Genomic DNA, 15,374 nt, shown 5'->3' with positions numbered 1-15,374 from the left:
TTAAGACCCTTTATCCTCTTAGTGAGGAACTTTTGGGGTCTTTCCAACTGCTGCAGGTGTCGGGTGAGATACATCCCAAATGGGGCATTGTACTCAATCATTGGCCTAATAAGAGATGAGTACAGGGGCACAATGACCTCTCTTGATCTAGATGTGAAACCCTTCATGATAAGGTGGGCAATATAGAAGGTCTTACTAACCACTTTGGCAATGTGAGTGTCAAATGAGAGGTTACTGTCAACCTGGGTCCCAAGATCCCTGATTACCTCTTCCGTACTTAATGGATTACCACCTATGTGGTAATTTGTGGGTACCTTGTTTTTCATAAAGGGTATGACTATACATTTTTTGGCGTTAAGCTTAAGGCCATGGCTCTGGCACCAATTATCCATTTCTATGAGTCCTCTCTGAAGGATGTTTGTGTCCGCTGGAGTATCAGTTATGGCGCCCAGTTTGCAGTCATCTGTGAACTTTGTCAGCCACAATCCTCCTATGTTTGCCTGTACCTCTGAAAAATAAATGCCAAACAAGAGGGGTCCCAGGACTGAGCCCTGTGGGACACCGCTTGTGACTGGCTTAGGGTCTGACATAGCTCCAGCAACTCTGACCCTGTGGGTTCTGTCCTTGAGCCAGTTTGCAACCCATCTCGTGACATATGGGTTTACATTTAAGCTGGTGAGTTTGTCTATGATGCCCGAGTGTGGTATTGTGTCAAAGGCTTTTGCAAGGTCAACGTAGGCTGCGTGAAACGCCTTACCTTCATCAATGGCCTTAGTGACGGTTTCAAAAAAGTCAACCAAGTTCAAAAGGCAGGATCTGCCCTTGACAAAGCCAAATTGGGTAGGATCCAATGTTTGTAGGTCCCCAATGTCTTTGTTTATGAGTTCCATAATGATCCTCTCCATAGCTTTGCAGACCAGGCTCATCAAGCTTATGGGGCAGTAATTTCCAGGGTCTGTAGAAGCACCGCCTTTGTGAAGTGGGACCACTGTTGCCGTACGCCACTCTTTGGGTACGTAACCTGTAGTAAGGCTAAGATTAAACAGCAGCCTTATGTTAGGGTTTAGTTCCTCTTGGAGTTCATGTAGCACACAGCCTGGGACACCGTCCGGTCCCATTGATGCTGTGTTTTTAGCTTTAGAGAGGGCGGCTCTCACCTGGGCATCTGAGATGTTAGGGAGGCTACACTCTGCTGGGATAGTTATTTCTCCTTTTGGGGGGGAAGGGGGAGGAGAAATTTGCACTGAACCTATCTGCCAGAATGTTGGCAATGTCAGTGGGTTCAGTGTATTTATTGTCATTTTGGACTAACTCTGAGCATATCTGGGAGTTTCCACCCAGGTTTCTAACATAGCTAAAGAAGGCCTTGTGATTGTCTTTTGTGTCTTTTGCGATTTTTCTTTCAAAGTTGGCCTTGGATGATTTTATGAGTGATCGTAGTTTTTTGCTAGTACTGATCAGAGATGCCTTCCCATTTAGGGATTTTGCTCTGTCATGTAGTAGCTTCCTCCTTCAGTTGTAAAGTTTGTTTATGGCTGGGGTCCACCAGACCGGGCGCCTGCCTTTGAGGGAATGAGTCTTGGTTTTATTTGGGATTGCATGATCCATGCATTCTTGAAGGTGCCCATAGAAGGCATTTTCAAAGGATTCAGCAGTGTGGGTTGTGGTTTCCACTGGCCCAGGGACCTTGAAGGATACCACTTCAGTCTTAAGAGGTTTGAAGTTGGCTTTTGAGAAGTTCTTCACTGTGGTCTTTTGTGCAGGGGGTGGGGGCGGGATGTGGATTTCCAGTGAGATTAATTTATGGTCTGATCTTACCAATGAGGGATATACTTCTGGTGTGGAACATTTTGTCCCCATGTTTGTGATGATCAGGTCTAGTATATTGTCTCCTCTTGTGGGAATGGTGACTAGTTGTTCCATCGCATTTGAGTTTATGAATTCTAGGAACCTTTGGGCTAGGGTGTTTGGGCTTGAGTAATGTTCCCAGTCTATGTTTGGGTAGTTGAAGTCTCCCAATATGATGGTATTTGGAAAAACATTTATACTCTCCAGTGTCTTCAGAAAGGCTGTGTGAGTTTCCTGAGTTTGAGAGGGTGGTCTGTAGCATGCTACAAATTGTAAGGCAGTTTTGCCTATGGTTAGTTGCACCTGGATGGTCTCCGATGCTTTGTTCGTTGCCACTAACCTGGAGGTGTGGGTATCTTTGATGAATATGGATACTCCCCTCCTTTTGTGGTTCGGTCCAGGTTTTGGGGCCGGAAAGCATGATATGAGGTAAAACCTGATAGTGCTGGGGTGCTCTCAGGAGCCTTGAACCAGGTTTCAGTCACTGCACAGACATCGATGGTCTCCATACTGAGGAGGGCTTTGAGGGCATGCATCTTGAGGTTTAGACTTCTGGCATTGAGCAGCATTACCCTTATTTTTTTCCACTTGTGTTTTCTAGGGAGGTAGGTTTGTCATTTGAGCCTTGCCTAAAAAGGCACTATGGGGTGGCAAGAGCCTTGGCCAATATCCGGAAGCCCAGGGGTGACAGGTGCAAGCCATCCCTTGCGAAGCAGCGTGGCTTGTCGAGCATGTCATCCCAAGCAGACAGACATTGGATCCCCTTTGACTGACACCAGTAATTAAGCCAATTGTTAAAACTGATCATTTTGTCTTTGTACTGTGGCATCATTCTTGGTGAGGGTAAGATGCTGCTCAGGGTCAGGGTCTTACCGGCCTGGGCTACATAATCAGAGAGCTCCTGTATGTCTCTTTTCGTGTAGTCCAGGGAGGTATGTCTCAGGTCGTTCACACCGGCATGTACAATGACTGAGTCATATTTATACTTGCTGTGGAGTGACCCGAGTGCTTGTGTTATGTGGTGGATTCTACTATACTCATTCAGAATCATTATAGCTAATTGCCCCAGTGTATGTACATGAATGATGATCACAGATTCCTCTTTCTCACAGTTACAGAAATCTTGGCTGCAACTAGAGTAAAATCAGAAACACCAGGGTAAAGCTACCTGCATGGAGGGATGTGGGAGAAATACATCCAAGGGGGAGGGGCTGTTTTAGGGACTAAGTCAGTTAAGATTTTTGTAATAGACATGATTTTCAACAAAACAGTGTTAGATTAACTAATATGGTTCTGTAACCCCACTATCCCACTAAAGTTTATTTCCTAATATCAACCCTACATTTTCACTTGTATGGGGGTGAAGTCTATTGATTTGTATCATCTATAATCTGGATTAGGTTATGTAGTGTAATATCTTCTGAAATGGGGTTGTAGGGGGTTGCCTCCACCCCTCTTAATTTAGAACAAGAACACTCATCCAACTATCCATTAAGCTGAATAAACTGCTTGAAACTTCAACAAGGTGTTTTGATTCCTCCCACAAGTAAGTTATCAGAGAGAGAGTCTCCAAGGTCTGCTAGCGAAAGTGATTGCATCTGGATTAATCTTTTGTACTCACAGGTACCCATTCTTGTGGCAAGTCTCAGCATCATTTCACCGATGCTAAACCACCCAGCAAAGCATGTCCACTGCCTGTTGATCAGTCTTAGAAAATGTTATCATGCAGTGAGTAAGGTGCTGGGTTTTAAAACTGGACGCCTGAGTTTAATTCTACTTTCTTCCATCCTGCATATATGTGTGACTGAGAAAATCACTTAATGTTCCTGTAAATGCAATGTGAGTGTTTCACTCAGACTATGCAGTTACCAAAATGATAGCTCTGATAAATAAATGCATAAAAACAAAATTAGAAATGCGAAATTCTTGTTATGTGGTCAGCTGCAGGCTCAGAGCAACAATAATAAGAGGAACTGAAAACATTAAAATGGGTAAAAATGGGAAGTTTAATATTTCTTGCACTCTAAATTAGTAAACAGATTATATTTATCTAAAATATAAGGAAATAATCAAATCATGAACAAAAAAGCCATTCTTTTTACAAAAAAGAATCAACTCCATCCCATAACCCTTGCAATATTATATTCGATATCAAAGTTCATCAGAATCCTCAAATTTCATGAATTGATTATACAAAAACTATTATACTTTCTAAAGAAAATTCTGCTCCCAAAACCAAAGGTGACCCTTGAAGAAGAAATTATGCTTTTTGTTACCAACCTTGTCATTAGCATCAGCTTAGTTAACTTCCCTGGAAGTTGTGTCCTTCTACAAAATATACCAGTAGAGTAATTACCGTCTACCATCTGCTGGTAATTATACACAACAAGTCACATGTTTTGCCACTAAGGTTATACTCTTGGACAGAACCACTAGAGAAGGAGCCATGTGCATAGACAACCACATCCATGCCAACATAATTTATCCTTGTTTACCCATCCTATCCTCTGTGGATACCAGTAAACTCAATAATATTTTGGTTAGCTAACTGTATTTCTAAATGAAGTTATGCAAGTACTACAACTTCTCCAGAGTTTTACAGAGTCATCCACTTCTACTGAAATAGTGCCTGTTTCTATTTATTCACTATCCACAATAGAAATAACATGTTGGTTAGGAGTCATCTTAAAGAGTCTTGACAAAGGTATCCTGCTGTATACCAGAAAACATATAAATTACTTTCTCTACTCTTTACATACCATATATAACTCAAGGGGGGTCAGTGAAACCTGAGATGAAACAAAATTTCCCTGTATTAAAAAATAAAAATCTTATGAGACAGAAAATAACTCTGAATGTGCACTCTTAATTACTTTTAAATTCTTTCACATCCATATAGACTAAGGGATCTGATACCATGGAAATTTAATTTGAGATACATACATACTATGCTTTTTTAAGAAGTATTAAATACTTTGCATGTGAATCTTAAAGGAAGGAGTTGACCTTGTTTTTTTAACCATATAGATAAGTACAGTTGACACATACTCTTTCACATTTTTGATCAACAAGCTGAGATGTTTAAGTTTAAAAAAGATAGCTAACCAGAAGTTGAAAATGAAGACGACTCAGTTATCTGGGTGTGGTCATCATTTCCCATGGAATCCTCAGAAATCCACCTCACCAAAACTAACCCAAATTCTTTTATCCTTATTATGTTAAATACTTTCAACTGGAACTATTGTATTTTATATAAAAAAAACTATTGGAGATATATTTTCAGGCTAAGTAAGCTACCTTTAAATGTAAATGAAATTGTAGTATTCCCCAAGTATGAGTTGGGATACTTTAGTATTACTCCTTTATAAAGTATTGCATGCTTTGTAGACCAAGTAACTAATTGCTTTAAAGCTATACATTGTGTGCCCTGTGAATATGTCCAGTCAAAAAGTGTTAGCTTATGAACAACTGGCATTAAACACCAGCTATCATAAGTTTAGAAATAAACAATCATTTTTGTTTGTCAAAATGTATTTTGTAACCAGTAAAATCTTTATTAAGTATGAAACTGTCAACGGTAAATCATCTGCATAAGTCACTCGTTTAGTTGCTTGATCAATACTATTTATAGGACGTATTTCAGGACCCTGATCCATTGCTTTGAGAGTTGGGAGGGTGGCCTAATAATTAAGGTGTTTGCCTTGTAAACACAAGGTGCAGGGTTTGAGTCTCACAAGGGATAATTGGCTGGGCTTGCAAGGGCAGTTAGCCTAATACTAACCTATGAACCTTTAACTACACAGGTGGTAACTAAAAGAAAAAGTGTTAGAGACAGGGAAAACCTTGATGCATGTCACAATTCTTTAGTAAGATTACTGAATCAGATTAGATAATATGAAGAAAATGTGCTGTACTTTAATTATAATTAATAAATAGTAAGGAAGACTTATCTTATATAATATCAAAAAGAGATATTCCTTATTTATCAAATCAAATGTTTTGAAGCATGCAGAGAACAGAAAGCAACATCTGGTGTTGAATGTTCATATTAATCGCATAAAATAATTGTTTTGCTTATAATACCTGATTGACATTTGCCATTCTCTTGCCTGGCACAAATCTGATTTGATTAGGGTCTAACTGAGGGATTATCTGGTATACCAGTTATGTTCTCATTTCCAAATTTAAAGATTTATTATTCGCTTCTTGAACAGTTTTAACACATTTCATTTTGTTGATAGTCACTTTTAACTGGCATGTCAATTAACTCTGCTTCCAACTTATTGATTGTCTGCTAGTTTTACAGTTTTTCTGTTCGTGAAACTAATAGACTTTGACTTTATTTATTTTTTCCTTCACAAAAAGAGCATAATGCACTACAGAAATGCACATGTCAGTCTTAGTCAAAACAGACTTAGCCCAGGAAGAGATTATTTCAGTGAAAACTAAATTTTGAGAAGATTTTTTTTTTTTTCAGCAGACTTTCCAACTGCATTCTGTAATTCCACACTAGGGTTATTTATTATGCATGCAGTACTAGTTTCTGCTGAGCTAGCATGTCTCCAGTCCTACTCTTTCTCCATATTGTTGGGCGTCCTAGACTCAGTGTAGTCTGTAAATCAAGAGCTATCAGCTCCTTTCCCCAAATCTTTTTTTTTTTTTGATCAAATACGTTTATTGAAAAAAAATTCTATAAGAACAAAAAAAAAAGACCCAATAACAACAGAATAAACACTTTAAAACATAAGTTCATATATGAAAAACGGTAACTTTTTACAGTATATACAAAGGCTTGAAATGAATAAATGGCAAACAAATAAAATAAACATTTATATAAAAAAGAAAAAAATAAGCTTAGAAAGAGTTACTGTCCATTTGGAATGTCTTTCCCCAAATCTTCTTGCGTAGAATTTAGAACCCCTCCTCCATGATTGCATTAACTGCCAGTATAATTTTCCATTGGAAGATAATCTGATTCTGCTTTGCTTCTTATGGTGCAAATAGTAAGGATACAGCCCCCTCTGCATCTGGATTCTTACTCTGTGTGCATTCATTGGCTGCTGTTTTGTGATTTGTAGACTTCATTGCTCACCCTATTATCCTCCTTCCTCATCACATGATATAACCATCCATTGTTTATTCTGCAATGAGAATATCACCTTGTGTTAGATCCAATTTTTAATTTTTAGAAAAAAAAAACAATACAAATTCATAATAGAAAATGGTGTACTAGTAAACCACCTGGACTCCTATGATACACTTCACTAGTGTGCCATCTCACACCAGTACTACCCAGTAGGTGCAATTAGCCTGCCTACCAGTGCTCACATGTATACAAGATAAATATATCAAAGTCAATGTTTTAGGAAGAAAAGCAAGCAAAATTTCACCAGTCCTTTCATAAGTAAAAAGAAGCGATGAGAACTGTGATAGTCAAGAGCTATAGAGAGAGACACTGTTGATGTAATGTCTCTAAGTGAAGTTATAATGTAACAAGAACTATCAGAAAAGAAAAGTCAAATCAAATGACCACTGTAAATGTTCCATTTAAATCCTCATGAATGAAATACTGTCAAAGAAATCAGATGAATGCAGCATTCCAGAGTTAAAAATGACACTAAGAACTGGAACATTGCTTTTATTAAAAAATTTTGAATGTATAAAAAAAGATTACAACTAATACATTTCTCCAATGGATATAAAACCAACAAAGTAACATTATGCTGTTGCCTGGAAACACAAGTGCTGTATTTATTCAAAGGTTAAAAGGTTGGCGTTTTTGTTCCTTACACAATCAGAACTTCATCAGATCTAATAATCAGGTTTAATTACATAATACGTATATTTAAAGCATTTCTAAATAACAACTCACTCAACCAATAAAAACAAGTCTCAAATCAACTATCAAAATATATTGTCACTTTATTTTATATTCAAATAGTTAAAATAAAAATGAATCTATTCTACTTGATAAATAAATATTTATATATTCCTTAAAACCCATCAAATTATCTAAGTAACATTCCTAAGAATATTATTTTGTAAATGTTATTAGGATATTCTAAATGTATGAACTCATATTTTAGCTGCTCTCAATATAAGAGCGGTACTAATAGCTCATTACAGCGGAGTGCACCTCCAGGTGTATCTGCAGGTACCTCCTACTACTCCTCTAGGTGTCAGATATTGATTGTTCATATTAGCATCAATAATTCCAAAATCATGCTATATCCAAGGTATCAGAATATTTTCTCTTGAAGCATACATGATGGCAAACACAGTTGTATTTTTATTTGACCTCTGTCAATGAGTATTTGTTAGAACTGTAAGGTGATAACTTCATTTTTTAAAGGCTCAAGCCACACCCACTGGGAGTTAAAGGTACACACTCAAAAGAGCTGTACTGGAGGGAATGAGTCATCTCTTATTTATACCAGGGGGCTATGCAACATTCAAAAGAATCTGCCATTTTAACTATTTGTTTTTTTAAGAAAGATGACCAATTTCCTCCTCTGTTTGATTTAAATTTCTCTAAAATATAAAAATATATACATTTCTTACAGTTCATAGGTTCATAGGTAGGTACTAGGCTATTGGCCCAAGGACCTAAGTAAGCCTAGCCAATAAGATTCCCTGGCTTACGCCACCCAAGAAAGTTATTTTCCTGTGCCCCTGTTGAGCAGAGCCACAGAAGTGATCCCGGGGTGAATTTCCTATTTCCCATCCACTCATCAAGATTTTTCTTGAAGAATGCTAATGAGGAACTTTGCTTGCCATAGATGGGTAGCTTGTTCCAGAGTATGGGAAGTCTCTGGGACAGGAATCTATCCTTCCAGCATGTCCTGTTTATTGTGGTGACAAGGTTTAGGTCACTAGAGCGTGCGACTCTGAGGGATTGGGATTTCGTTAGGTGCAGCATGTCCAACAGCTCTGGGTTTGACATAGCTTTATATGTTAGGCAGAGATCACCTCGGAGTAGGCGATATGCTACGGAGTAAAGCTGGAGTTTTTTTAGATGGTCAGTGTATGGCATATGTTTGAGGCCAGTAATCCTCTTTGTGAGGAAGTTCTGTGCTCCAATCGCATGTCTTTTAGAATGTGGGAGGAAACCGGAAACCCACGTGAATGCAGGGAGAACATGCAAACTCCACACAGAAGGCCCCCCAGCCGAGAATCGAACCGGAGAACCTCTTGCTGTGAGGTGACAATGTTAACCTCTGCACCGCTGTGCCGCCTTTTTGTTATAGAGTTTATTTACTTATACCTAGTTTACTGAGTTTATCTATAATTCCGGAATGGGGGATGGTGTCGAAAGCCTTGGCGAGGTCAAGATAGGCTGTGTGAACCACCTTACCCTCATCTACAGCTTTGGTGACTGCCTCAAAGAAGTTGATCAGGTTCAGGAGGCATGATCTGCCTTTCACAAACCTGAACTGGGTGGGGTCCAGAGTTTGGAGGTTACCAATGTCTTTGTTTATGAGTTCCATGATGATACATTCCATGGCCTTACAGACCAGGCTCGTCAGGCTAATAGGGATAACTGTTGCTGTGTGCCATTCAGTGGACACAAAGCCTGATGTGAGGCTATGACTGAACATGGTACTTAAGTGGGGAGCCAGTTCGTTCTGAAGTTCATGTAAAACACAGCGTGGGATGTTGTCCATTCCCAAGGATGCTGTGTTTTTGGCTTTAGAGAGTGCAGCTTTTACCTGCATAATTGTGATTACAGGGACTCTGCATTCTTCCTGTATAGATATGGGCCCTTTAGGGGGTGAGAGGGGGTTAAGGTTAGCACTGAACCTATCTGCCAGGATGTTGGCAATATCATTTGATTCTGTAATTTTCGTGCCGTTGTGCTGTAACTCAGAGCAGATGTGGGTGTTGCCATTGAGATTCCTGACGTAGCTATAGAATGCTTTGTGGTTGTCCTTAGAATCAGTGGCGATTTTGTTTTCGTAGCTAGCTTTGGATGATCTTATAAGGGATCTTAGCTTCTGAGGCTGACCAGGGAGCTCCTCCACTCATGGGATTTTACTCTCTTTTGCAACAGTTTTTTCCTTCTGTTGTAGTTTGTTTATGGCAGGGGACCACCAAATTGGCTTCCTTTTTTTGGAGGATAGCATCTTGGTTCTGTTAGGGATAGCACGATCCATGCACTCGTGTAAGTGCTTATAGAGTATATTTGTGTAGGATTCAGCAGTCATAACTGTATTGTCCATCTGCATGGGTGTCATGAAGTTTACCACTTCTGTCTTAAGAAGCATGAAGTTGGCTTTGGAGAAATTTTTTACCGTGGTTTCCTTAATGAGGGGTGGGGGGGGTGTGGATATCTAGGGTGATTAGCTTATGGTCGGATCTGACCAACAAGGAGTTGATTTCAGGTGTGGAACACTAGTCACCCATGTTGGTAATGACTAGGTCTAGGATATCATTGCCCCTGGTGGGGGTGTGAATAAGTTGATCCAGAGCACTGGAATTTATGAATTCCAGAAAGAGTTGAGCGAAGGAGTTGGTACAGAGTAGTTTTCTCAGTTAATGGTGGGGAAGTTCAAATCGCCCATTATTAGGGTGTTTGATTGAACCCTAATATTTTCCAGTATATCAAGAAAAGAGGAGTGGGAATCCTGGGGCATGGTGGGGGATCTGTAGCAAGCTACAATTTGGATTGCAGTTTTATCCAGAGTTAGTTGCACTTGGATAACCTCGGATGCATTATGCTGAGCAACTAGCCTGGAGGTGTGGATATCCTTAATGAATATGGACACACCTCCACCTTTGGTGTTTTCCTGCCACGGTTAGATGGCCAAAAAGTGTGGTATGAGTTATAGCCTGGTAATGCAGGGGTGCACTCTGGAGCCTTGAACCAGGTCTCAGTCACTGCACAGATATCGTTCTCCATTTTAAGGAGTGCCTCGAGGGAGTGCATTTTGAGATTTAGACTTCTAGCATTGAGTAGCATTACCCTCATTTTTTGCTTGCCTGTTCCTGTTATGGTGGTGAATTTGTCATTTGAACCTTGCCTAAAAAGGCACTATAGGGGTGGCAAGAGCCTTAGCCAGTATTACATATACTTGAATATTTACTAAGGGTGTTTCTATAATCTCCTTTTTGAATTTCATGTACATATTGGTATGTCTTATTCTTAAGTGACTGTTCAGTCTTCCCTACATAGAAGGTTAGACAAGATGTGCAGGCGGCCACATATACCACCCCCTTAGTATTGCAATCAAATCTTCTGTTTACTCCTAAAATTCTGGGGTAATTTCTTAAAGTAACATTAATTCCTTCACTTATACATCTGCACTGGAAATGTGCTCCACATTTTCTCATTCCTTTATTCAAATTACTGATTCTATATGAGCAGACTTCACATTTATCAAGTATATACTTTAGATTGCTCCCTAAAACACAAATTCTAGGATATTACCTAGCTTATTATTCAACCTAAATGTACCAAAAAAAAAAAACATTCTAATTGGTTTCCAAAATACTATAAACCAGATTAGGTAACTTATTATACTTAACAATAATAGCCTTGTTTTTACCCTGATTCCCTTTCAGGGATTCGGGATGTCTCAATATAGATGGATATATATATATATATATATATATATATATATATATATATATACACACACACACACACACACACACACACACACACACACACACACACACACACACAAAAAGATTGATTTTGATGTAAAAAGTCTATGCTAGGCATGTTTATTAAGACTAATTTCAATGCGATTAATGTAACATAATGCATGATACCTTACAAAGCAAAGGGGGAAATTATATAAGAACATTTAACTGTAAGGCTAATGAGCAAGTTATAGCTATATATATATATATATATATATATATATATATATATATATATATATATATATATATATATATATACTCACAGCCTATCTGGACCTCGTCAAAGCCTTCAACACCATCCCCCACTCTGGAATCATAGATAAACTTACTAAGCTGGGCATTAATCCCTACATCACTTGATGGGTTGCCAACTGGCTTACTGACAGAACCCACACTGTAAAAGTAGCCGACTCCAAATTCAGCTCCAGACAAGTGACAAGTGGAGTACCTCAGGGTTCAGTCCTGGGACCGCTCTTGTTTGGCATCTACTTCTCTGAAGAGCAGGCCAACACTAAGGGACTCTGGCTAACAAAGTTCGCAGATTATTGCAAGCTGGGAGCCATTATTGAATCTCCAAATGATGTGGATATTCTACAAAACGGCCTTACAGAAACAGATGCTTGGTGCCAGAGCCATGGGCTCAAGCTCAATGCCATGAAATGTATAGTTATCTCCTTTGGGAAAAAACATGTACCTGTGAATTACCACATAGTTGGCAGTACACTAAACACCGAAAGTGTGATAGGAGACTTAGGGACACAGGTGGACAGTGGTCTCATCTTCAATAACCACTCGCCACAACAGTCAGGAAATCCTTCTATGTGACACACCTCATCACTAAGGGCTTTTCATCTAGAAAAAAGGAGGTCATTGTCCCACTGTACTCATCCCTCATTAGACCCATTGTAGAATACAACGACCCGTTTGGTATGTACCTCTCAAGACATATGCAACAATTTGAAAGGCTGCAGAAATACCTCACTAAAAGAATCATAGGCCTAAAGCAGATGTCCTATGCTGACCATCTAAAAAAACTCCACCTATACTCTGTCACATATCGTCTACTCAGAGGCAATCTCTGCTTAACATACAAGGCCATGTCAAACCCAGAGCTGTTGGACATGCTACACTTAAAGAAATCCCAATCCCTCAGAGACACACACTCCAGGAATCTAAACCTTGTCATCACAATGAACAAAACATGCTGGAGGGATAGGTTCCTGACCCAGAGACTCCCCAGACTCTGGAATAGACTGCCCATACATGTCAAGCAGAGTGCCTCTTTCGCCCTCTTCAAAAGGAACCTTGATGATTGGATGGGTGATAGGAAATTCACCCCGGGGATCACATCAGTCACCCTGCTAGACAGGGGTCCAGGGAAGTAAATAGTGTGGGTAGAAATAGCCAGGGAATTGTTATGGCTAGACTTGTATAGGCCCTAGGGCCGATGGCCTAGTACCAACCTATGAACCTATGAACCTATTCACTGTTCAGCCAAAGATCTCAGATTGAATATGGACCTCATGGCAATTAGTCACATCTACTGTGATGGTGTGCTTAAGTCACCTGACATGACAACTATACATCCCAGTGCCTTTCAGCAACTTTCTTTCAGTCCTGAATACTCTCCCAGTTTATTACAGGTAGCTTTCTCCAGGTGTTAACAATAACTCACTGATATGTGTTATCTTTCTCATCCTGATTGTTTTGTCAGAGCAGTTTCCATTCTTTGCCTCCGGATTTATGAGAACAGAATGAACTTCATTCTTGCAATCTCTTTGATTCAGTTCTATCTTATATATCATGCACGGCCCAAGTAAGAAGCTTGAAATATTTTCTGTCTAAATACTTTTCCCTCATTTAATGAACTAAAGTATATAAATATAAATTTGGTTTGCCTATGAAAAGCACTGCGAAATTATTTATTACCTACATAACCCATTGTCCCCATCACAGAAGTTTTCACATATATACCTTTAAGTGTATGATATATCCATCCTACTTCATTATTCCACCAGTTGTTGCCCTTTTCAAATACCATTAAGTTCCTTATCATTCTAACAATCTGGAATACCAAGCCTAATATGAACTATGAACTACCCATCTTGAATACTGTCCCACATACTCTTTATCTCTTTGCCCCATTCTCTCAGCTGCTCAGCAAGCTGATTTGTTTTTATTAATGCATTCTCTAAACTCCTTACATAAAAACTTGAGTCGTTATTTCCCATTATTATTTTTTTCATCCTTAGACATTTAGTGCAGTTACCTGAAGTTCCTAGCCACTGAAGCTGATCGGCTATAGCTAGTGCAAAGCATAGTTGTGGTATTCCTTAACGGTAATGTCTTAGGACTTCTGTGATGAGAAGACTGAACTGGCTCCCAAGTGCTATTGGATAATGTGCAAAATCAACATGCTTTTTTTCTGTTCCTGCATGATTTGGATACATCTTACACAGAGTAGTTTATTGTTCCAAAGAACCTCTTGCTTTGAGGCAACAACATTAACCACTGCACCACTGCACCGCCCAACATGCAGCTGCTGTTCCCATTTGCCTCCATCCATCCATCTATCCATCCATTCATCCACAACCCCTTTTTCCTATTTTTCATATGAGGTCTGGGTGTCACTTCAATGGTGACAATCATCTAAAAAAAAGGTTAACACCCATTTGCCAACCTGGGACTAATATTTGTTCATCAGGTGCGGTTGAAAGCACCTGGTATCCATTGCTTTGCTTATTAAACTCCATACCTGTGGAATCTACCATCTAAATGGCATTGAGAGTGTTCTTCTTGGGGCTGCTTCATGTGTTCTCAAAAACATTATCTAACCTGGCATTTTATGTTAACCTCGTGGAAGAGCTTTGTATTGTACCATAACTGTATTTTTATTAATTAACTTTAGTGCTTGGATTCCATGTGAGTTAGTTTTTATTTCTTCAGTATTTAGTTTTATAAGCATTTAATAAGTTAAAGTTAAAGGTAGACAGATACCTTCTTAAAACAGTGCACATAGACATACATCTGAAAAAAACGACTACATAATCAAAATAAATAAAATAAAACAGCACGACTGAGTAACAGTCTTGCTAATATATAAACTCGTGTAATCATTATAACTGAACCTCCCTTGCTAAAATAGAATAGCACAACTGAATAAACAGCCTTGTTTATCTACAAGGTAATCTAACCTTTTTATAAATTAACTGGCCTGGCTGAAAAAAATAGCACAACTGAATAAACAGCCTTCTTTATCTAGAAACTGATCTAACCCTTTATAAATGAAACCTGCCCTGCTGCATTGCATAAAGTCTGTCTTCGACTCATTGGTTATGTTTTTTTTTTACCTTACAGGTCTGGGGCTCAAGCCTGATATCCTTTATCTGGGTGGAGTTTCCATGTCCTACCTCCGTTTTCCTCAGTATTCTCTGTGTACCCCCACTTTCCCCACAAATGGTGCTGATTGATTGGCTACTTTAAACTGTTCATATGCATTGCATTTTAACTTTGTCCTTGTGTATTTGTGACTGAAAACGTTTGTAATACACAACTGTTTACATTATTAACAAATAAACCAGTTAAACTAAACTAAAGCTATTTAGCAGAAATTCTGGAGACTCATAACCTGATTTTTAATGCCAAAAGATTTCAATACCGTGTTCATTGTTATCAAAAGTCTTACAAACATCTGCTAATAAAAGTCATCTTTATAAACATATATTTCACATTTGAATAAAAAAAAAATCCTAGGGACGATGATTTACTGTTACTAAAAGAATGACATTTTGTCTTCATCAGATGAAGCTCTGGGTATTACACTTGTGATTGAGTAATTTCTGATCATTATTATGATTGTTATAACTTGTTGGTGCACG

The sequence above is a fragment of the Protopterus annectens genome, chromosome 13.part0 (genome assembly GCF_019279795.1).
Source record: "Protopterus annectens isolate FY-2018-M chromosome 13.part0, PAN1.0, whole genome shotgun sequence".
Taxonomy (NCBI): Eukaryota; Metazoa; Chordata; order Ceratodontiformes; family Protopteridae; genus Protopterus; species Protopterus annectens.
This window is presented reverse-complemented; position numbering follows the sequence as displayed.